This window comes from Taeniopygia guttata, chromosome 1, assembly GCF_048771995.1.
Source record: "Taeniopygia guttata chromosome 1, bTaeGut7.mat, whole genome shotgun sequence".
NCBI lineage: Eukaryota > Metazoa > Chordata > Aves > Passeriformes > Estrildidae > Taeniopygia > Taeniopygia guttata.
The window spans coordinates 14,165,141-14,187,469 of record NC_133024.1 but is presented as its reverse complement, the minus strand read 5'-3'; the positions used below and the strand labels follow the sequence as shown (position 1 = coordinate 14,187,469).

Below are 22,329 nucleotides of genomic sequence, written 5' to 3'. Positions count from 1 at the left end.
GTTCATGTAAATAATGATTGTTTTGTGTTTTTCTTTGTGAGTAGAGAGAATTGATAGACTGTTGGTGGTTTGACTAGTGTGGTTGAAGAAGTAGCAGTTTCTTTTTCTTTTTCTATTTTTTTTTTGAACCCAAACAGGTAAACTTTATTTTCTGACTCCACTATATATACAACAGCAAAAATGGCAGTGGATTGGAGGGTGAAACTGCTACTTCTTCAACCGCACTGGTCAAACCAACAGTCTGTCAATTCTCTCTACTCACAAAGAAGAATGCAAAACAATCATTATTTAAATGAACAGTGTGTGAGAAAATTCAGTTGAAATATGTAAATATTAGAAGGTATAGGAACTTTTAGAAGAACTTTAAAACTCTCAAAAGAACAGGGTGACAAGTCCCATCACCCCAAGTTGCTTACTGTGGCTCAAATTTTCAAGTGGAAGCCTCACACCTAAGAAAACAAATTTTGCAGGAAAAGGTCTTCATTTAGAGCCACCAAAAGGAGCGAAACAATGCAGCAGGTCTGCAGGAGAGCCAGGAATAGAGCCCAGGTGTCCCTGACCCTGCTGGACTGCTCGAGCCCCTTGACTGCAAAAAATATTTATATCCTTCAGAAGCAGCTGCAGCCTGCTTCCCCATCCAGCTCCCCCAAAGCAGCCACACCATGAAGTCACTGAATGCACGCTGGCATGTGGCTGGTGAGAAGAACGGGCAGCCAAACCATCCGAGTCACACAGTGTCTGTGAGCCTGAGCCTTCCCGAGGAGCTTCGTGGTTTGCAACGAAACAAGAAGAGAATAAAACAGGTAACCGAGCATCATTTGCAAACTCTATCCAGTGCAAAGCCACATCCTTTGCTCAGAGAGCCCTCTGCCAACTGAGTGTTTAACCTGCTTCCAGGGAGGATATAGGAAGAACTCACCTCTCCCTTCAGTAGTGCAGTCTCTGGGATCTCAGGCACTGAGGCAGTGAGCTCGCAGAGCTATGCATACAGGCTTTGCACAGATCAGTAACCACTCTTCAGATGAAAGGAAGAAGAGCCCACCTCAAAAATTCTCTTCCTTCTTCTCATTAGCTTAACTAAAAGCGGGAATGCAAAGCTGCAGTTTCCTCTGAGGCCTGGGGCAATAATGCATCTTATATTGGCAAGTGATAGAAGATCTTGGTTTGTATGTTCCTTTTAATTTATCCAGGTTAAGTGTTTATAAAAGAGTCACACTGAGTGCATTATCTCTGTAAGGGCCTAAGAAAATGGGTCTTAAAAACTTGGTAATTTTAATCTAAATGCAACAGTCTTCCCTTTATTTAAGGTATCCTTGCAGCTTTTAGAAGGTTTCTGTGATTTCTGTCCCTCTGAGGTACTGCCTTGGTGAACAAATCAGCCAAAGAAGTGCACAGAGCAATGCAGCATCCTAGTTCATCACACTCTGTAGGTGTTTACTTAAAATTGAGTACATTCTTGAGTCGCATTGATTGCAGTGTAATTTAATAGTTTGGAAGTTAGGCACCCTACACTGCCAGCCAGGCCAGCTTTCCTGGGGGACTTCCAAGGCAGGCAGCAGATAGTGGATACACTTCTCCATAGCCTCTGCAGGAAGAGATGCCACGTGCAAATCCCATGATGGTGTTCTGGCAGGAGAAAAATATTTTATTTGCGCTTATTTGGGGTCTGCGTCATTTGGGCTGGTATCACTTAATCTGTGCTTTGTTCTAGTAAGTGATGTTTTGATCCTGAATGTGAGCTGTGAGGGTTTTTTTTGTCAGTCTCCCAGGCCAGCAGGACTCTTGGTAGCCCCTGAGGCTGAGATCCTGCACAGTCTTGGCCATGTGAGTGACTCGATATAGTTACAGCCTGGGGCCAGCTCTGTGGGTAAGGCCCCTCCATGTACAAATGTCATAGACTGGAAAATGCTCTAGATTGTGGAAACTCATTATTTTTTTTCTTCCAGGACCCAGCATGGTTTCTCAGAAACTTCTGGAATGTCAACAGTCCCTAGCCTGCTGGACACATGGCTGCTGGGGGGCTGCTCACCCCACAAGGCTGTGACATACTGCCATGGTGTGCCAGTGCTGGCACCAAGTTCCTGGGATGTGCTCTCCCATCCTGGAGTTGTGCTGCTGCAAAATCCCAGCTCTAAATCTTGAGGCTTTAGGAAAAGTTTGCAGAGGTGGAAAGAATCACAGGCACATGTCTCTTCCTAGAGCAAGCTGTGGGGTACAAGGACCTCAGCCTGCTCTATACTTTGTCCACAGATGGAAGAGAAATCAGGACGTGAATCAGCTCTGAAGGCAAGGATCTCTAGAGCTTTCCCTGGAAGTCAGCTTCAGAGGAAGGAACAGCTGAAAGGATTTGAGGGAAAAGAGACATGTGCTTGGATGATGGTGAGTGAAACTGAAAAGTAAACAGCCTGAGTTAGGGGAGGATTCTCAGATGGTGCTTGTTGCTCCCAGCCAGCTTGTTCTCTTTTGTGAAGGTCTGAAAGGATCTCAAGGCATGACCTCCTGGGTAAAATTAAGAACTTGATTAATTGAAAAAATTCATGAATTGTGATTCTTCCTACAATTTTGTGATGTGTGTTGGCTGGATTCTGAAGCCTTCTGTAAAGTAAATCACAGCAAATGGGGGGGAGAGAGCAGAAGGACACTGCTGGCCCAAGCAAATTAGAAGGGTGCATTTATACTAAAAGACCAAATATTCCTGTATGTGCAAGAGCTCACAAGCCCAGCAGTGCTGTGGGGCAGGGAAAATGCCTTTTAAGGGGCTTTCCTTTCCCAAGTGTGCCATGAGCCCTGTGGGACAAGCAGGCATCCCTGCTCCTTCATGCTGCACTTCTGTGTGGCTGGATGAAGGCAATGCATCGAGCACGTGGTGTCCTGAGGATTTATCAGAAGAAAGCCTGGAAAATATTTGTACCCAGTTTTGCTTTCTGGAAGGGTGAAGGATTTGGACAATTCAAATATCCTGAATTGTTTTTCTGGACACCTGGGTTTCCTGGTAAAACCCTGTCTGCCTGCCAGCCCCCCCTTCCCAGAGAGGTGAGAGGCTGCAGAGGAAACAGGTGTGTGCATGAGTCACCTGCAGCCAAAAAAAGGCAAGGATGTGGTGCCCTGCCCTCTCCCCACAGCCACACAGGGAGCCCTGCTGCCTCTCCAGGTGGCCACAAGCTCATGTTTGAAGCTACAAGGAATGGGGAGAAGGCTAGAGAGTTCTCTGAGGACTAAAGTCCTGCCAGTGGCCTAACACAGGGCTCTCCCCACTTAGCTTCCCATTTAATTTAATTTGAATTCTCTCTTTGTGCTCATACATAGTGTGATGTCCTGCTCCATATAATACTAGGCACTCCATTCTCACTGGTTCCTTTGCATGCTGGAGCTTCTTGTCTCTAATGCTAAGTGCAGGCAAAGATGAAGTATGACCACAGGACACCTAAGAGAAAATTATCCCCAGAATTGCTTCCTGTACAGAAATGTTTCATTTGTGGGTTAATGTCTTTTATCTCTCTAAATAAGTGATTGACAGATGTTGTTAAAATGGGTTTGCACTGTGGAAAACCCCCTATATGAGCTCATGCAGAAACCTGGGGATAAAATCTGACCAGTAAGTGATGTCAGACAGGATTGTGTTTGCTTGCTGATGTTTATTGCTTCCCTTGAAATTGTGGAAAAGGAAGAAATATTTAAACTTGATTGAAACAAGCTGAAGTGCCTATAAATTCATAGGTTTTGTTCTGAATCTTGCAGTTCTGTTTGGCTTCTTGGTGAGAAATGTATAATTTATTTTCCTTAAAAACTACCCCTCAGGTTCAATTGGGATATGAAAAAAATAGCTATCAAAATAATAAGTAATTCTTTTCCTGGTTGGGGGTGTTCAGTTTCATCTTTCTGTGTGTGAGAAACAGAGATGCCTAAGCAGTGTATATTAGGAGGATATACGGTTTTTGCTAGTGATACCCATGTGATGTGGCATAGGGGCTTCCTATAATGATCCTGTGCCTGTTGAAGGAGAGCATTCAATTGGTTCTTTCAGCTCAAGAGGAACCCAAGACTGATTTTTCTGACAGTGCTCTCAGTATTTAGGAATGTTGTCACCAAACCAGAGACAGCACAGGATGTGGCCACTGAAAGAGCACTTCAGAAAATGAGTGGCTGTGGTTAAAAGCAAGACTGCTCACAAGGAGCAAAGAATAGGGAAATGGGAATCCTTGATGTTATCTGTTATTCCCACACTCTTTCCCCACTTTCCTCTCAGGCCAGATTTGTGAAGAACCACGTTTCTCCCTCAGGGAAAGTAACAATTTAACACAGCAGGGAAGAAAGAGGTTTTGTGATTTGCTGCATGAAACGATGCAGTATCGCTCAACCAGCATCTGGCAAAACGTTCCTAAATAGCCTCAACTTCCTGTATCAGCATTTCCAACATCAATAACTTTATTGGTAATAATCAGTAAGATCTGGGATTTCTTGGAGGAGGATGGATGGCTGCATCTGGGGAGAGAATCTAAAGTGCTTTGAAGAATCTTGATAGAAAAATGCTGAGGCAACACCACAATTACTGAGCTGAGAAATCTGCACCGATTTGCAGTTCCCAAATTGTTTGGAAAACATGAGAAATGTTGCTTTGAGAGTAGAGGCTGATGCCTTAATGCAATCAGATTCCTAAGAGCTGGAGAACTCTTAGAGTACCACAATCTAGGGCGAATCTAAATCTGACTTAAATATTTCTCCTGAAGCTCCTGTGGCTGTCCATGCTGGCCCCAAGAGGTGCTTTCTCCTTAATTCCCTACAACCCTCTCCCAAATATTTCTGAGAGAAACTCTTCTCCCATTTCTATCTGGTAGGTCTGGACAAATCCAAGCCAGTCTTCCAGTCAAATTCTTTCTAATCCAGGTCACACAACTTTTCCTTCCACCTGAGCAATCCTGTCCATTTCTCCTCCTCTCAGAACTCTGATCATTCTTGCATTAGAAAAGCTACTTTGATAAACTTCTTGATATGCTTAAAAAGAATTATTCTCCACCCTGAAAAGTGGGCCCATAGGAAAACTCCAGCACAGGAATGACACAAAATTATCTTTCAGCTACCAAAGTGATGTGAGCTAGGAGCCTGCAGCTGTGTAAACAAACAGACCAGCCTTAGAGGAATCCATGCAGAGGTCAGTGGCGGTCTGTGGACTGGTGTCTGGCCTGCTTTGTGCAGGCAATCTTCTCTATGCTGCCTGCATGGGAACTCACATTTGGTTTCCAAGCACAACAAAGCTGTGAGATGGTTCAGCTATTAAAAAAAAAGATGATGGAGATGAAGAAACTTAATGTGATGCCAACATTAATATTATCTGACCTTGGTAATGGTCAGAGTTCTCCAAAGACAGAAATTTCTGGGCCTTCTGCTTCCTTTAGTCTTCTGCTGTTATCTCCTGTCCAAGTGGCTGAACCCAGCTGGTGATGGTCAGAAATGCATTTCCAGGTGTTGGAGCAGAACTGTGGTGACTGTGGTGACATGGCCAGTGGGGATAACATGGAGAAATTAATTCTGGACTGTGTTGTCAGGTGCAGTGAAGGACAATGGAGACACAGCACCTGTGTCTGTACCTTAAGCCATCTTAAAGCCCTCAGAGTTCTTGACCTGTTTGAGGCTCCTTGTCTTACCCAGAGCAGCCTCCAAGCAGCTCTGTCTGATAACAGTTTGTCCTCTGAGCTATACCCCTCCTCAGCCCTGCCACCATCCAGACTAGACTCCTCATCTGTCTGGAAATAAAGATGGGCTGCTGGAAGAACTGGTGTCAAAAAGGAAGGCTGGTCTCAGCTGATAAAATTAAAGAACAAGAAATTCAAAATCTCTTGATGCCCCTTCCCACCTGAATTATGCTACGATTGTAAAGTGTTGGGAGCAGATGGTCTGCAGCAGGTCAAGGTCAACACAGCAGCTTCTGTCCAGGTAAATCATATCAATGTACAGAATTTCCTCCGCATTTCAAGAAAAGTAGTAAAAGGAGAAATTATCTGTGTTATTAAAAAAAAAAAAAAAATCCTCAGATCAAGCTGTTAAGGGGACCAAGTGGCCTTGGTTTGAGAAGGAAGCTTTGCTACAGATCATAAATAAGTAAAAAGAAGGAAAATTAATGCAGTAGTTTGCCAGTTTAACACAGAAAAAAATAATAAAGGGACATATCACAAAGCACAGATACTGTTTATATGGTGGTAGTGACCTGAAAAGGAAGAAGAACATGGCCAAAACTGTAACTAGTGCAAATGTATCTACCTACTGATATATGTATCTGGTAAGTAGTGTTATACATAGGCACTTATCTCCCATGGCATCAATAACATTTCAAATTTGGGGGTTAAATTGCTCATTGAGGTTGTCTCTTCTATGTCTCGTCTATGTTATTTCTATGTAATACACATTTTACTTACTTTTCTACGTGCATATCTGTCAGAGTGGCCCTTTTTTTTTTGTTGTTGTTTTTTTTTTTTGGGTTTTTTTTGTTTGTTTGTTTGTTTGCTTGGGTTTTCCTGGTTAGAAATAACTGTATCAACTTTTTTTCATGGCTGGCTTTTCTCAGTAAGAAGGAGTCCTGAAAAAACAGATGCAGACATTGTGGATTTGTTTGCTTTCCCTGGAACATTGTTCTGTGGCTGAGACTCCTTTGGCAGAGGATGCTTTGTCCCCAGGTTTCACAGAGACTATTCTTGCCTCTGAGTTCCCATTCCATTTAGGGAACAATTGCTGAGGTGCCTCATAGATTGACATCTTTCTTTTCATGTGCCAGGGGGTTTCTGAGGCTGTCCCAAAGAGCCATCTCTCCTGCTCTGAGGCATCATGGCACGAGTCCTGTGGGGTTGTACTCCTGTGATGAAATAATCTAAAATGGCCAGGAGACAAAGCAATGAGGTAGCAGGAGAAACCCCTGGCAGGAATATGAGCTGCTGCACTGGCAGAGGAAGTGTAATGATCTTGAAGTACTCCAGGCTCCAGGGTAACCTTAACTCCTCACAGAAAAGGTTTTGGGAAGCATTCTTGTGAGCAGTTCCATGACATGAGAGGCATGATTGCCCAAACACGAGGCTTATTGCTGGAGGTGAAAAGAAGATGTCTTAATATAGATGAGACTGCTCTGCTCATCTTGAGAACAACTGATGTGGCACAGCTTATGCCCATTTGGCTTTCCTCTGCCTCCCTTCCTCCCTCAGATCCCATGTTTCTGTCCATGCTGTCTTGTGGGGGCTGTTATTCATCAAGCCAACCTCCTGAACCATTCTGGGAGAGCATCACTGGCCTGTGAGTAAATGGTCAGGGAACACGCTGACTGTTCAACAGTACTGATGACAGTGGGATCAGACTGGAACCTGTGCCTTGGTCCCTTTAGTTTGTGAATTTTAGATGGACCTTCACTTTCTGGGAGCACACTGGGTTTGGAAGAGGAGCATGGTCACAAAGTAAACAATGGAAGTATGACTGTGCCACTGAGCTCAGGGAGAGAGGAGAAATTATATCCCTTAAATTGCAACCTGCTGCATTTATTGCACTGCTTTTTGGTAGTGGATAAGGTGACGTATTCCTCAACTCCCAGCTGCCCAAAGAAGTAGATAAGGACATTCATCAACACCTTTGCTAAACTGATGAGCTGATGCAGTGGCTACTTTGTGTAGTTCTGGACTGATGTGCAGGTCAGTGCTGGAGTAGGGCTGGCTTTTGCAGAGACAAGTGGCTCCAGCCTTTTTTGTCTGTGGTATCTCCATGAGCAGAGTGAGCCAAGCTCTGGGCCTCAGAATTCCCAAGCTGTGCATGGCTTGCTCTGTGCTGGGCACTGAGTACAAGCTGGTTTGGAGGCAGTCAGTCCTGAGGCAACATGTCCATCAGCTTTGAAAAACAGTATTTCTACACTTACTCTGCTTTTTGTACAAGGGAAGCCATCAGCTATTAAACATCTAAGTTTAGCTTGGTTGTCCACTTGTCACAGATTGGAGAAGGAGAATCTTGGCTGATTCCTGACTGCTTTTCAAGTTTGGGAAGGTGAAAAATTTGTGGAAAAAAAAGAAACTGGAGCATGAAAGCCAGAAAAAGTTGGTGCATGAAAATTTTTTCTGTGTGAAAGAAGAAAAAGTTGGTGCAGTCACATTATTACCAAACTGTGCATTCTTACACAGACACTGTGCTAGATGCTGGAATAAATATCTGGTATCTGCAGAGAGCACATGCTGTGTTTGGAGATCCACTCCCTAGTGCACTGTGCTCTTTCAGCTGGGGTGTCTTTGGAATGAATTTGCATATTGATATTTGTCTAGGCAGCACCTGAAGGACTTCCAAGTTTTTAAAATTTTATCTTAAAGGTAGGTGAAAATAAAGACCACCATGTGTATATATAAAGTGGTTACAGATGAGTTTTTTTTTTTTTTTTTTTGCAAATGAAGAACAAACCTACAAAGAATATAAAATCAGGAACCAACTGTATGGCTCTATGGACAGCCAAAAATATTTTGGTTGGCTGAAAACCTGGTTCTTGGCCTCTACTCAGCCAAATCAGAAGTCTTTAAGTACTGAACTGTGTTTCTTTCTAATGCACTGAGAATTACCAAGAAACCCAAGATTTTCTTTATTCCTGCCTGGAGCTCCCAGGAAGCTGTGTGTCTGTCAGTTCACTTGGTTGGGACTTGTGTTGGCTTGTTGGCTGGCTGCAGGCAGCTGGGTAATTGAAGTGACAGTGATGTGTAACACCCCACAGTTGTTTGGTCTGTTGAACAAGGAGGAGATGCCCTCACCTACTGACATCATTGTGGTAGCTAGTGCAGGCTGGAGCCCATCCTGAAAAGAAATCCCTGCAAAAAACTGGCAAAAATCCTGCTCAGGAGGAGGGGTAAGGACATGGGAGGTGAGCCTGTTCTCTGTGCTGTGCCACACGAGTTACAGAACTCAACCTGGCTTGTTTAAAAACAAGGTCTGGTAGGAACAGCCATCACGGCAGCTACTGCAGCTCAAGGAGAAATCCAAGAATTTTTAGCAGGCTGTTTTCTTCCTGCAGCTCTCTGAACTCACCAGAACCTGGACACAGTTCAGTAGAAGTGGTGGACAGGGGATGTGCTGCACGGTGTTGGTGTGCCCCAGCACCTCAGAGATCCCAGAATAAGATTCTCAGTTCGAATGCATTCCCTTGACTATCAGACACAACCATCTCTGGTTCCCAGAGACCCCTGTCCTCAGCTCAGTGATAAAAGCACTTTTTAACACCAAAGCTGCTGTGTTCCCACGCCTGTTGCTGTCATGGGGGAGGCCGGTCTCGAACAATAGCAGAGGAATAAAGAATGGCCTTGCTAATCAATATCCTGCCTAGACGCTGAGTCAGGTGGCAGCTCGGGCCTCTTTAAAATTCCTACATTGTTCCTAATTTCTCATTTGACTGGGGTAAAGTTTTATCTTTAAGGAAAGAAAACACACAGGACCGAGTGTCTCTGCCTGCTCCACCATTCCCTTCCCACACCACCCCCACTCAGTTTTGCTGCCTTTGTCCTGTGGCAGCCTCCAGCATTGAGGGATATGGATGTGATTTGTTAGTTTGGACTTGGAGCTGAGTGTGAGGTCCTGTGGTCAGGACAAGGTGACTGTGCTCTGAGCAGAGCACCCTGAGTCACACACACCTGCAAGGCTTTAGGTGATGCACTCTTTCACACCCACATTTCCACGTGGGCTCATATTTATGTGTTTGGTTTTTAAACGGTCGGAAGGCAAGACAGGGATGCAGGCACAGGTTTCCAGAAAATTTCTCCACAGATGAATGTTTAGAGCCCTGGCAGGATGCTAAGACAGTCTGTGTGTGAACAGACATTTGGAAAATTGACAAAAGTGATATTTGCTTAAACAAACTGCAAGATCCAGTAGCTCAAGCTCTTGAATCCACCTCAGATGCACTAAAAATATTTTCCAGAAGGAGAAGGGGGCCAGTGAGGCTTTTTGAAATCTCTGAATCTCACAGGATCTTGCAGAATCCTCTTTGGGGGTTTCATCCAGCTCCTGTCATCCCTGAGCATCTCCCCAGAGCTCTTCTCTCCAGCCTGGAGTGGGGCAGGGGAACCTGTGGCTCTACTCCTTCACCTGCACCAAAGGCTGTGGAAAAGAAAGCTCAGAGACCTTCAGGATTTTCCTCAGGGCTGGGGGGTCCCTAGGACATCTTTGTGGTTCTTTGGCCCTGCTTGCCTCCCACTGAAAGGCCTCAGCAGAGGGGGAGAGCGTGGTCCTGGCTGTGCCACCGGGCAGGAACTGTTGGAGCTGCAAAGGGAACTGGTAAGGGTTACATTTGTGCGTGTAGATGTGAGATAAGAGCTGACCTACCCTTCACCCCAAACTGAACTCTCTGAAGCTCAAACAAGGTAAGCAAGTGCTTGTGAAAATGCTGGGGGGAAGCCTGCCAGACTGGCAAACTTGCTGCTCCTGTCTGGGGCTGGGAGCAGACCTTCAGCTGCTATCCATGGAGTCCATGAGGAGCTGGCTCGGCTCTCAACTAAAACGCTCGAGAACTGATAGCACGGAGGAGTCAGGGGCTGAGGATGCCTGTCAGGAACCAGAGAGAGGAGTAGAAGTGGAGAGAGAAACAGAAACTACAGATGTTACAGTAAGCTCATGGGCACTCTGTGCCCCCTTCCCCTGGGACCTTGTGACTCTGATCAAGATAACCCTGGACCCTCCTTTCTGCCCCAACGGGGTTGGCGGAGAGCCAGGGAAGCCCACCCTGTCCAAAACCTATATAGACCCCTGAGATTCCTTGTTCGTCCTCTTTTGCCCCGCTCTCCACAAGGACACCACAGAATAAAGAGAGCTGAACCAACTTATCTCGGGGTAAGAGCCTCTTTTGGAAATCTTTGCCATCTCCTGATATTCCTCCCCTCACAGCCCCTGATCTCTGAGCTAGCCTGATTATTTCCGGGGGCTGTGTGAGGGGGGGAATGTCATACAGACAATGGAGAAATTATTTCAAATTAAGTTGAAACAGCATCTACAAGATATTTGAGCAGGGCCTTTCCTGCACGTAGTCTCTGAGTGTTGCTCAAAGATATCCCTACAGCAACACTCATTACAGACATTGTCACAGCCTCTTCCCCCTGTGCAAATATAAACAGGTCAGCATCCACCTCTAGGTGTGTGACAGAGTTCCCACATAGGAAATCTGTTTCTTCTGGGAAAGAAACATCTCCCTTTAGTGATATCCCTGAATATTTAAGCCTCCTGGGAGCCTCAGATGTGTTTTTCACAGCATGAGAAGTGGAGCCTGCCAACACAACCATGGTGGGGCATGGGGAGAGCTGGCCTGGCCCAAAAGCAAGCTCTCACCCCTAAACCTACATGCCTGCTGTGCCAGGAGCAAGCAGGATGATCTTTCTGTCCTGCCACTGCCTGCAAGGTGCATTGGTAAGTTGTGTTTTTGTATGGTATCTCAGGGAGTAGAGAGACACTCTTTTGCCCATGCTGTCTTTATGAAAACAAGGAAACAGAAGGCATGAGTATCTCAGGAGGTGTTTTCCAAAAAGGACACACCAAGAATAAATGACTCTCTCTTCTCTCTCTGAATGTAAATCCAGGTGTCACAGCTGGGCTGGTTAAATGCTCAGTGCAGCTCAGCCTTGCACAGTGGGGACTCCCTGGAGGTGAGCTGAACATTTCTTTTCAGACCTGGCTGGCTGTGCTGAGGCTTCATTGGCACCAGCTGGGAACAGCAGCAGCCAAACCAACCACACCCACCCCGTGGGCGGACAGGGGAGTCCTTTAGCTTCTTGCAGAGGTTGTGGGGGTTTGTTGTGTGCCTCTAGTGCTGTGCTGAGTTGGTTGCTCTCCAGAGTAGTGTTGCTTGAGCCACTGGGCACCACCTGTGGTAGCTCAGGTAGAGGGAGTGTCCTTGGTACACTTTTGGGTCCAGATTCCTGAATTTCAGGCTGTTTTGAACCACTCCAGTTGGGCTGTCTCTGCTCTTGCCACGTGGAGTTAATGGTCACCATGGCAAGGATGGGTGCAGTATGATTTTGCTCTAGCAGCACAGCAGCCCTGTGAGCTGGTTAAACCGCCTGTTCTTTCGTGGGACTCAGCTCAGGGACTGTGGGTGCACAACAGAAATACATTTCTCATGAGGTTATTCACCTTCCCCTGGAAATCTGGTGGAAAAAGACTTAAGTCCTAATCAAGCTGCTAGTCACAGCAGGTTTCCCAGGCCTTGGGGCTTGCCTGAGCAGAAGGCTAATCTCTGTGGTGTGTATGCCAGGCATGCTGCTGGGGGCTCTGCTCCAGGCACATGGGAGTGCTTGCCTGGGAAAGAAGTCACTGCAGGCAACAAATTTTTCCTCCCTGGGAGGGAATGGTAGGCAGGCATAAAGCAACAAGGAGACACGTCCATCAGTGTGTTTGAGCAATGAAAATCTCTTAAATGCTCACCAAGGAACCCACGGGCGTTTCGTAAGAAAAAATTAGTTTGCCGCAGGGCTGGAGTTGTGACAGCTTCCAGTGGAGATGGGGTGGATGGATGGATGGATGGATGGACAGCAGGCTGCGCACCGAGAGGAGAGAGTGAAAGGTGCCTCCTTGCAAGGCAGCAGCTGGTGAGATGGAGCCTGGGCTGCTCAGTGTCACCACACACGGGGACCGTGGGGAAGCGTGAGCCCAGCTCAGTCCTTGTCAGTGGCACCTCGTTGACTTTTAGCGCTTCCTTATCGTGTCTGTGCTCACCTCGTGCGGCGCCGATAAAATGCCACGGCCGGGGTGATCTGCTGAGCAGCCCTGCAGAAAACCTTGCAGAGCATGGGAGCCTGAGCTGCCAGAGACCAGCCCGGGGCTCCAGGGCGCAGCAAGGTAACAAGGGAACGCTCCGGAGCCGGGACAAGGCGAGCGCGGGATGATCTCCAAGGTCCAAGGTGCACGCCGTGGGATGGGCACGGCAGCAGGTGAAGTTTGGGTCAGAATAGGGGTTTGCAAAAGTTGGGCTCGCTGGGACTTTCCCATACCTAATGAGTTGGAAGTGTTAGCCATGTGAAGTGACTGCGGAATGTTAGTTCTCTATAAACAATAGAGTTGGGAAGGAATACCCAGGGTTTTTTTGTTTTTTTTTTTTTTTTCCCTTTTTCTTTCTTCTCCAGTAATAAGATTTCTCTCTCCTGAGGTATTAAGCACCTAAGTACTTCTGGTGCCTTTTTTAGTTATCACTAAAAAAAGGGTATTATTTTCCCACATGTTACTGCTACCTTCTCTCTAGGCCTACCTGTGGGCACATAGCAATTTTTAAAGGTAGTTATATAATTTTTTTTTTTTTAATAGATGAGCAACTTGCAGTGATACACTTGGGAGAGTCCTCTTGATGGGTTTGAACTAAGGGCCCCTGAATATAAAACCCTGAGCATCTGCTGAGCAGATATGTAATTTTTGAAACCTGTAACTGCTGCTAAACTGGTGAATAGTATCTTGCCACTACAGGAGAACAATGAAACCTGGCTGGCTGAAAAGAAGAATTTTCCTTCTGAGTGTGAAACTTAGATGTTCTTTTCCTTTATTTTGTTAAAAAAAAAAATTTAAAGGGTCTTAAACTTAGTGTCCTTCTTCCTGAACTGGAGAGAAAATCTATGATGCCAGAGTTCCTTGCTGAAAAAACCTCTAAAGATTTTACCACAGAACATGGGGTCAAAGTCCTTTACTTTTTTTCATGGTTGAAGTTTTGACTTCACCTTTACTGGTCCAAATATTCTAAGTGATTAAAGGTGAAACAAGGGGCTTCTTTAGAGAAAGGAATTACAGTTAACAACAGAAACTTGCAGTGAAATCAATGAAAGGTTTCAATTTGACTTGCTGTTCTTATTTTATGTCTTATTCAGAAAATAGGCTTATGCAGCTCTTGGTGTATTTTTTTTTTTTTTTCTTCTTTGGCTACAGCTCTACTCTGTACGATGTTATTCATTGAATGTTATTAACCCAGATCTCTTATATAGCACTGCTGTTGGACTCATCCCTCTAATCACTTCCACATGCTGCAAACTTGCAGAATGGAGAAAACTCCTTCCATATTCCCTGTATTGACATGAGCTTTGCCAAATTCTTATTCTTCAGTACTTGCTGGGGTACCTCAAAGTTTATTTTCAAAATCATAGTCCCAAAGCTCTTCTCACAGGAATATCTAGTGTTGCCCCAGTCACCTTTAGGAGTCTCTTACTTTTTTTCCCATCAACTCTGATATTTTCTGTGTTGTTGAAGTGTTCTCCTCTTCCGCTTTCTTTTGTTTCTGCCCAACATCTTGTGCTAGCATCTCTTTATTTCAGAGCCTCATCATTTCTCCAGTCTTCCATCATCCCCCACCAACATCTGGAACTCAGTGTGGGAAACCTGGGCCTTTTCCCAAGACCACCACTCTTCATCACCCCCAGCACTTCTGCTCTTCTCCCTGACAGTGACACTCAGATCCCCACACCTTTTACTGTATCTAAGCCCTGCCTTGCATATGAACATATGAAATCTCATCATTTTTTTTCCTCCGAAACTTGACTTTCTGTCTATACAGTCTGATTCAAAAGCTCCTCTATACCTCTTTTCCAAGCCTTTAAAATTTATTATACCACACTTTAATATTGTTGGTCATTTTAATATATTTTTTCACTCTGTTCATATTAGGCAGGGTTGAGACAATAACACCTTGAAAACAGTGAAAAACTAATTCCCCTTGACATGAATACTGATTGTCTGCCCAGCTAGGAGTTGGGCAAGGGAACACTAAGGTGTTTGTTGCCAGTGTGCCACCTGGCACCCACTGTTAGCCCTTTGAGAGCAATACTTGGATTCCCAGTGCTGCTGCTGCCACCTTGTCTCTGGTCTCTGTCAGTAATGCCACAAAGTCTGTATTTTGTAACAGCCTGAGGATGGCATCTAGTTCTTGCTTCTCTCCACTGGGATCCCTCTGCCAGGGATTTTGAAATTAAAATTTGAAATTTTAAGGAGCTTCCACTTCAGATTTGAGTCAATTTCATTCTAGAGTGTGCTCCAGCCTGAAGGGCAAATCCTTTTGTCCAAGACACTTGAGGTCAAATGGAGAAAGTGTTGATCTTGACTTTTTTTCTTCTTTTTTCCCACATTCTAATGAAACATCCTAATTAGTGGCCTATTGGGCCACATCACCACCAGCCAGACTTACTATAATTTTATCACTTTTTTTCCATGAGTGCTTTATGACACCCCTCTGAATTTTGTACATAGACCAGGAAAGAGAGCAAGGTGGTGAGTCCCATTTTCAGGTGGATACACGTGCTACAGGTGGGGGTGAGATATCCCTGTCCTTGTGAAACCATGCCCTCAGCATGTTTTTCCATGGATATCCGATCTGGCATCCCCTAAAGGTGCTGGTATTTGCTGGTGCTCCTTTGAGGCACCCAGTGCCAGCCACCTCCACTCTTTGTGCAGCAGTGAGGGGGTGTGAGCTACCAGCTGAGCTGCTCCTGTTTGCTGCTGACCTGGTGAAAAAAGTTCACCATGCCAGCAAAAATGGAGGAGGAGGAGAAGAAAAAGGGAACAGAGAAAATAAAAAGCAGAGCATGAAGTTAAAGAAAGTGAGGGAGTGTTTCTGGTATTATAATGTTGCCAGAATTAGGTTTTTTTAGTTCCTGCTGTGCTTTGCTAAAAACAAGTCTAGTTAGCAGCAGCAGATGTAGCAGCTGTACAACTGTCAGGGGAACGAGAGAAGCTATGCGAACTCCATGAATTAAGCAGATTCTCTTACTGTCTTTGTGTGGAGTTCTTAGAAGTGGAAGTTTTCAAAGTGTGTCCTGCTGGCTGCTCGTGTCAAGTGATTGGGATGTTGTAGAAGGTGAGAGAAGGGTGCAGCAAGCAAGATGCACGGTATGTTTTCAGTCAGGAAAAGGAGAGCATTTGGGGAATGGGTTACTGGAGCTGCTGGGGGATGATGGGGTAGCTGGGAGGAAAGATGTAGCTTGGGAGTAGACGCTAATGTTGCAGAAATGGGGATGGGAATTCATGCAGCTAAGAATAAATGCTTTTATGAAAAGGACACTGGTGGTCATTTGGTAACCAGAAACTTAAAGGATCAAAGGGTTTAGTAAGACCTTCTGACTTTGCCTTGCCCTTCCCAAAAATATATCATGGCTGTGTGGAAGGTCGCCTCCCATCCCTTCTTAGATGTTAATCACCCCCTTCAGTATAGGTGGCCTATCAGATTGCACAGGCTGGGTAAACACTGGGATATGTGATAGCATATTTGCTGGGCTGCAGGATCTAAAGGTAAGGCTGATATCTGGAATGCCAAGATATTTGTGAGGGGAGGCAGGATTCCTGCTCTCTTCAGCTGCTTGCCCTCCAAGTGGAAGAAGGCATTTCAAATTCCTTGCAAGCTCCAGGCTATATACAGGCTCTTCCTGTATGGAACAATAAGGACCCTAATAGTACTCAGGAGTTGTCTGCTTTTCTGAACAGGTCTAATGCTACTGAGACATGCTTTTGTGGGGAGGATGAAGCTCATCACTTGTGGGGACAGACTGCCCAGTGCTACTGGTGTAGATCATCCAAGAAGATGGTATTGAAGAGAGAGTCATGGAGCAAAGAGAAAATCAGAGTCCCATCAAGCTGAAGCAGACAGACAGAAAGGGGAAGGAGTCAAAACAAAAAGAAAGCAGGAAAGAGGAAGAAAATAATTAGGCAAAGGTGGGAGAACTATTAGTATTGTTTTGTACAATGGAGAAGTGGCTCAGGCATGAAATACACTCCATAAACACTGTATTTTTTCAGCCATCTAGGCTAAGGGCCTCTGTGGGGGCAAGTACACAAATGATGTGTCCCCAAGCCCTGCTGCTCTCTCAATGAGAGTAGAATTTATCACCTATATAATGATCCTGAATTCATCTGGGGGGAGGTGCTGTGGCTCTAGCATGGTCTGGCTCCTCTGTATCAGATTTCTGAGTAAGCCTGTATTCCCTAAAGTAATGTGAAGGTTGATATGAGCAAGGGAATGCATTTGGTATTTTACTTTGTGCATCACAGGGCAAGTGCCACATGCAGTAGTCATGGATGCTGTGTTTATCCTTACTCCTCTGGCTAGCTTGAAGACAGTGGTGCTGCAGCTTGAGACTCTGAAGCTGTTCTTAGCATGTAGGCTTTTGGCATAAAAGATCTCCATGGGTCTGTCCCCACAGCCATTCCTTGGGGTGCAGAGTTTGCAGGGTGTTGGTGCTTTGGAATTATTTGTAAGGCATTGCTCTGTTTTGCCTGGTCCTAGACAGGGGACTGAAGTGAAGGTTACTAAAATGCAAACCACTTGGATGATGCGGGAACAGAAGTGTCCCTTAAAGCTGAACTAAAATTTCCTAGCAGGTAGGTTGTTCTCACACTCATCAGCTATGACAGGTGGAGGAAAAGTGCCTGTCCAGGTAGGACCTGTTTCACCTGGACCCTTTGTTTACACAGAGCAAAACCAGGGGATTTCATACCTTCTTGTACAGTGATCCTACAGTAAAATGTGAAGCTCAGATATTCCTGTAGGTACAGACTATGTGACCCTGTCCCAGGTGGGAAATCTGCATGGTAAGACTGCCAGATCCAGGAGCCCTTTTTCCTCCATGGGATGAAATTCCTTTTTTTCAATTGTGAATCCTACCAGCCAAGGGTGTTGCCTTACCTTATTCATTAGCCAGCTAGCGTTCGTGTAATTAGGGGTTAAGTAGTTAATCTCAAAAAATCCCTTGGAAATCAAGGAATCCATATATTTGCTTATTTGTAATTTGTATACTGCCTCTGAGGAAAACAGGCATGGAAATGTAATCCCATATTTGTGTATTTAACAACTGAAAAGTTGATGTGAGAAGAGGTTCGGGTATACAACGTTATAAAGAAAACTGTGACTGTCTAAGCTCCTGGTTCACCTCCCCTGTTGCAGGTCATGCATCTCCCTGGTGCCCAGTCCTGTGGTAATCCTGTATTTCAGTGTGCATTGAGGCTGTTTTTTCTGACACAGGACAAAGCTGAGAGTGTGCTTAAGCTTGTTTTTATCCCAGCCAAAGAAGAGAAAACTTTCCTCATTGGGGTCCTGTTTGTGGTAGGCTCTACAGAAACACTCACCGAATGTTGACTTTACTTAAAGCTCTGAGAGTCAAATTACACGAGGTAGGCTGAGCCAGGAAAAGGTGGTGCTGCTACAGTGCTTCTAGAGAGCTTTGTTGTTGCTGTTTTTTTGCAGTGCAGATGTTAGGACTTTGTGGGGAAACCCATCAGTGCTCCAAATGGGTGGAGATGTGTAGTTTTAAGGAGGAGTAAACATTAGAAAGTTGGTCATTTGTGGCTCAATGCTATTGAGCAAGACAGCAAGATAGTAACTGATCAGTAAGAATGACTCAAAAATCTGTGATCTGCGAAAAAAAAAAAGTCCCAGCCACAAACCAAAGAAACATTACTGCAATAATCTGGATGACTCAGAAAGATGGGGCCAAACATAACATTAGCTGCTGTAAGTCACATGTCAAAGAATTAGGAATACAGGCTACATTTATCAGTTGGCAAGTTTGTCTCAGGAAGGAGTGGGGGCTGGTGCAGCTCACTGGCTGCCTACAGAATTCCAGGAGGATGCTGTAGCTGGGGAAACTCATGCAGATTTCAGTAAATAACCTCAAACGGAATGGTTCTAGGAAGGGCTGAGTGTATGTGTGTGTGTGTGATTTAGCACTAACATGGCACTTCCCATGTACTCTATTCAGTGCTTTTGTTGGTAATTCCTGGATGAAAGAGGTTTCAGGGACAATGACTGAGGGTGTTAAAGAATTGGAAGTGTGCCTTCCAGTAAAAGAGGTTGAAGAGGTGGGGTGAAAAGGGAAAGCTGAAGGCTAACCTTTTCAGTGTCTAGATATACTTACAAGGAGAAAAAACTTCCCGTGGTCTAGCAGACTGAGGGGCATTAAGACCCAAAAACAGGAATGTGAAACTGGATTAAAAAAGCCAAAAGATGATGTGAGAAAAAGCACTATTTTTTAACATCATCTGTAATTATCCACTAGAAAAACTCGGTGAGGCTTTGGAGGATCCTTCCCACGAGGCTTTAAAGTTGTGGCTGGATTTTTGTCAGAAAGTGGACCCTTGTAGAGATGGGAAAGATTTCTGCCAAGTTTTCTGATGCAAGTTTGTGAAGATGTGGGTCTGGATGATCCTGCCACTTCTTCCTGGCATTACAGTCAGATGTTGGCTCACAGCTGTTGGCAGCTCTGGGGCTGAGAACTGGGACCTCAGGGCAAGAGGCAAAGGCATTCCCCCTCTCAGCCCAGGCAATGCTCCTTTTCACCCTGCCCTGTGCAAACGCTCACCAGTGTTTGCTTCACCTTTGTATTGGATAATGTTGCACTGATATCCCAAAGTAAATGAAGCTTCATTAGTGTCCAGTGAATTGGTCAGTGATGACTAATTGTCATCTATCAATGATGCTTTAATTCTCTTCTAGCCAAATCAAGACATTCCTTTTACATACCATCATCTATGGCTCTGTCATCCATTTCAAACTTTAAACCTTGTTGCTCTCTTGTATTTCTTAGCCAAACTAGAATGAGTTTTTCCTTCTGCTGCCTCAATGGACCTCTGATTTTTTTTTTTTTTTTTGGTGGAAAAGCTATATTCCCATGATATTTTTGTGGGGTTTTCTTACCTTATTCCCTGAAGACTTAAACTTAGTCAGAGGCCAAGTCTGTGCCTGTGGAAGAATCGGAGGTGCAATGTGCCATTAGAAATGAGGTCTGAGAACAGGAGAAGGATGGGCGTCTATGAGGGTGGAGGCTGGGACAGCATCAAGAGGTGCCAGCAGCGGCTCTGAGCCTTTGCACACAGCCAGCATGGCCAGGTCCTTGCTGTAAGAGTGACAAACTTCCTAGGAAACACAATGGCCACTTGTGAGCCAGCCCTAGCCCAGGGCAGCCAGGAAAGCCAGGCAGGGCAGCAGGGCCGGCTGGGTGGGGCGTGTGAGGAGCTGTGGATGTGGCTGCCGAGGCTGTGCGGGGTGGGAAGCCTTTTCCTCCTGTGATTTCACCTGGCCTGTGTGCCAGCCCCGGCACACAATGTTATCAGCCCGCGGTCAGGGCGGCCGCGCTCGCACACGGGCCCCGGGAGGCCTTCTCCAGGCCTCACGGCTTTTGGCCTTGATGGCTCCTGCCAGAAACAAACCACAGCCCCATTCTGTGTTTCTAGTGGTACCAGAACGAGCTGTGCTGGTGGTGCCACCGAGGTGGAGATCTGGTTGTGGGGAGTAAAGGTGAGAGGTTTTGTCAGGACCTCTGCAGGGACCTCTGCTCTACCCCACCCCTCTCTGGCAATCAGGGCTGCTCTTGGCTCTTTCCTCATCCAGGGCTTATTGCTGTGCTAAACAGCCGAGTTAATGACTCATTATGAACACTCTGTCCCTGCTGCATGGGGACTTTGCTGCCTGGATGGAAATACTTCCCAAGAAGCCCATTCCCCTCTCAGTAGCAAACACAGCTGTTGAAACCTCTTGGATAAATAAATGCAGTCCTTCAGGGCTCAGGCCCAGCTTGGGGCAGTGGTTTCCATGGGGCAGGGATGAGTGGTCTGCCTCCAACCATCTTTACTTTTGTCACTGTTAAATACCTTGCCTAAAAGGGAGAGTTGGACCTGGATCATCAGGATCTCTTGGCAGTTTCACAGATCTCCTTTCATGGCAATCTACAGAATCTCTATCTTCTCTCTAAGAACACACTGTAGTTTAAATGCTGCCTCTAGAAGTCCCCAACTTTAGCCAGCCTCTTCCCTGCCCTAGAAGAAACCCTATATTGTTTATTGTGTTCTATTGTTCCATGAATGAGACCTTTCTAGCCAGACAAGCTCAGGCATCCTTTCCTTAAACAAAAGAACCTTTCCTTAAATTCTTTGGCAGAGTTTTTTTTTTTCCCAGGACTGATACTGATGCTTTGAAGACATCCATGTTTTCCATGCTTTGACAGTCAAAGAATGCAACAGCACTGGACTATTTTCCAGAAAAATGGGGTGGTTCCAGCCTTTGACATCTGAGATTCATCATTGACTGGTCTTTGGCATCAGGGCGATGCAAGACACTTGTTCATGCAAGTGTCTATCTCCAGGTTGTTCAGAAGTCTTTGTAGGTTCATCAACAGCCCCCAGGACTGGTGTTTGTGCTCCAATGGAATTGAAATGGTGCAGTACCAAACTGGAGGTTGCTGGCACCCTCATGCTGTGTAAGAATCCTCAGGGTGATGCAGCAGCACTTCACCACTTGTGACTCTGCTTTCTAGGCTACCTCACAGATCATAAATTATTTTTGGGAGGTGGACGAAGATGAGCAGATTTGAGCCCTTAAAATTGCATACCAGCAGCCCATGTGTAGATCTGCAGTCTCCTGTGATCAGTACAAGGTAAGAAGACAATTCTGGGGGGTGCCTTGACACCTTTTCATTGAAGCTGGCAGGTAGACATTAAAATAAGCTGGCTTATGAACCAGAAAATAAACATTATTTTTCTAATTTGAAGAATTAGGGCTCATGGAGAAAACATAACAGGAGCTTTTGACAGCAGAGGGCTTCCATGAAAATTGGAGGATAAACCAGGCAGGATGGACATGTGTCCACCTTGTCTCTACATGTCAACCCTGAGATGTGCAGTGGGAGTTCCTGCAGCTCCTCAGCTGCCCACAGCTCAGTGCCCTGCAGGAAGTCACCGCTTCCTGGGACAAAGTCCTCCACAGCAGAGCTACAGCTGCTCTCCCTGCAGAAGGGCAGGAACTGCCCTACCCTTCCCTTCCCTGTGCTAAAGCAAACCCAGTCTCTGTTTGTCCAGCCCTCTGAGCCATCAGGGGTGCTCTAGATCTGCAGTCCCCTTTTGCATGATCCCTCTCCAGGACTTGGTGACTTCTGTAAAATGTTTGATATTTTCTTCCAGGTTATTGACTAAAAATATCCTGATGCCAGACACCCTCCAGGATCTTGGTACAAACACACTACAAAAAAACCCCTAAATCACTTCTAGTTCTCAATTGTGTTTTGGAACCAGTCTGATAGGTCACTTATAGTCTGTTTAATGACCGCTGTCTTATTTTTATGCCAAGCAAGTTCTTTAATCATAGTGCCACATGATAGAAGGGAAACTGCCTTCCAGGATCTCAAGTATATTGTACCAGCTTTGTTATGTTTAACAACTGTACATGCAATTTCCTCAGAGAAAAGTAGGAACACAGTTCAGTAGGGGTGACTTTTCTATAAACCCGTGTTGGTTGCCCCTAGTTATATTTCCCTCTTTTTATTCCCTGTGTTCTTTGTTAGCCACTTCATTATGTAATTCGGGTCTAAGATCCTATCACAGGTCTGTAGTTAC

The 22,329-nt window shown here is 45.4% G+C and overlaps 1 protein-coding gene across 6 annotated transcripts in view; it reads left to right on the top strand.

Annotated features, from left to right (window-relative positions):
* The first annotated feature begins 370 nt into the window (after positions 1-370).
* The window catches only part of GJA8 (gap junction protein alpha 8), a 36,681-nt gene continuing 14,722 nt past the window's right edge, over positions 371-22,329 (top strand). For 3 of the 6 annotated variants that reach the window (XM_030263291.4, XM_072923658.1, XM_072923650.1), the window contains exon 1: positions 12,732-12,914. The gene's annotated coding sequence lies outside the window, so the exon portion shown is untranslated. Of the gene's footprint in view, positions 804-2,250; positions 2,380-12,721; positions 12,915-21,254; positions 21,375-22,329 lie in introns of those variants that run through there. The other 3 variants (XM_072923663.1, XM_072923653.1, XM_072923664.1) reach the window with 3 other exon arrangements.